Here is a 1,979-nt window from a genome sequence, read left to right as displayed (position 1 = left end):
ATCTTCTAGTAGGAATGCCACACTATTACAGACCACCTTTCTGGATGCCTCTGGTGGAGCACAAGGTTCTTCTCTGATAAATTATTCCCAAATGGCCAACCATTCTGAAATAACTCAAGTACTCTGGTGTCATCCCATACCTGGTCCCCTTTGCAACTTTTAACCAGAAAGTCAGTAGAAACTGGAGTTAAAAACAACAAAAAACCCCTATCAACACCACCAAAAACCCAAAACAGATAAATCAGATGGTAATGAGGTCTTTCTGGTGATAATCTCCCACAGAGAGGTTTTCACAGGATTTGTTCTCACTTATTCTGCAAGAATCAGATCAATCTGGCACATGGGAGAGCAACGCCTCGAATTAACAGCTGTAGGACCCAGCACTGCCTACCTACTTCTTGGGCAAGATTTGCCCTGCTCCATTGAGGATAAGTTCAATTTCACAATCTACCAGCATGCCTTGCTGTTATTAGCACATGTATCAGCCAACACAACCAGTTCAGCCCTAAAAAAAAAAAAAAAGTGAAATCATACCACTGTGTAACCTATGCAGCATAGCCATTACAATACATGGTACCTCCAAGCAGGGATTGAAAAAAAGATTACAAAGCAAAGCAACACAGTTGAGCACATTTCATTTTCTGAATACACACAAAATAAAATGAAAATAGCTGCCATCATCCCTTACTGCAGCCTCGTTATGATGCTAAATGCTTTCCCCAGGGAGTTAATGCTGCAGCTTCCACTGCAGCAGGGCAGGTTAGATTGGTGTATTATTGGTTATTTTCACACTTGGCCATAGGTAACAACTGTTGTCCGCCCAGTAAAAAGCAGCAGTCTCTGTGGTGATGTTAAGGTGATGCAGCCAGCTGGTATATACAGGCTGTCTCCATAGAGAAGCCAACCACCAGCACAGCACACCCAGCACACCTATTTTGCAGTAGTCCTTTCCACTGTTTCCTTTGTTCTGGAACAGCATCTCTGCACAGGGGAAAATTATTGCTGAACAGCCTAACTACATCAGAACAACTATCACAGCAAACGTATCTTTTAGACTAATCTAGATCTGAAATTATTGGTTTAAAAGCTACATGTATTTCCCTTTAAATCCCATGTTTTTCAAGTTCTGCTGGCCAGAAATACAATTTTGCACAGTGTCAAACAAAGCACAATTCAGCATTACCACTGCAGTAAGTGACCAACTTGATTCTCATCTCAGCCATGTGCATTTTCACGGTGAAGGTAAATTAAGGGCACGTGAACAGAATGAGATTCTACAGTTATAACTAAGGAAAAAAATAGAAAAATGCAATGTTTCTTTTGAACACAAAAACATACCAGCTATTAGGAAAGCTGGTCGCCGTCTGTTTCCTTTAGCTGTTGCTCAATCAGATCTGCTTTACAGCTTGCACTTACTGTCAGCTTCTCTCTAAACACTACCCTTCATAACTAACTAGAACAGAGCACAAATGGGATAGCATTAGGAAGTCCAGTCAACTCCAAATCCTGAGTGATACAGTTTTAATGAACTCACTGCACGGGAATACCAACACTGCATTCAACTTGAATTCACAGTAAAGCAGAAAATTAGTGGTTGTGTCCTGAAAGATAAAGTAGTTCAAAGACATGATAGGCATATAGAAACAGAATGGATTTGGGCAGATTATTACTCAGTGACTGAGAAGTCATCACTAAGAGTAAAACCTTTGGAAAGGACTCTTGAATCAACCATAGTAAGAAAGACAGTTCAAGACTAGCAGACAAATATGACATTGACAGCATTCCAAAATGAAACATCAGAAAAGCAATTCGCTTCAAACCACCCACAGCAAACATGAAACTGTTTAAGCCACTTGTATTACCACACTAAGGCCATTTTTGTATTTTCAAATTGAATAAACTTCAGAAAAAAAAGATTTTAAGTAATTAAATAATGAAAACATACACAAGTCAACAGTTCAATTAAATCCAGACTTTAT

This window comes from Cyrtonyx montezumae, unplaced genomic scaffold (genome assembly GCF_038088225.1).
Source record: "Cyrtonyx montezumae isolate F1298 unplaced genomic scaffold, pur_monq_1.0 scaffold_2, whole genome shotgun sequence".
Taxonomy (NCBI): domain Eukaryota; kingdom Metazoa; phylum Chordata; class Aves; order Galliformes; family Odontophoridae; genus Cyrtonyx; species Cyrtonyx montezumae.
This window is presented reverse-complemented; position numbering follows the sequence as displayed.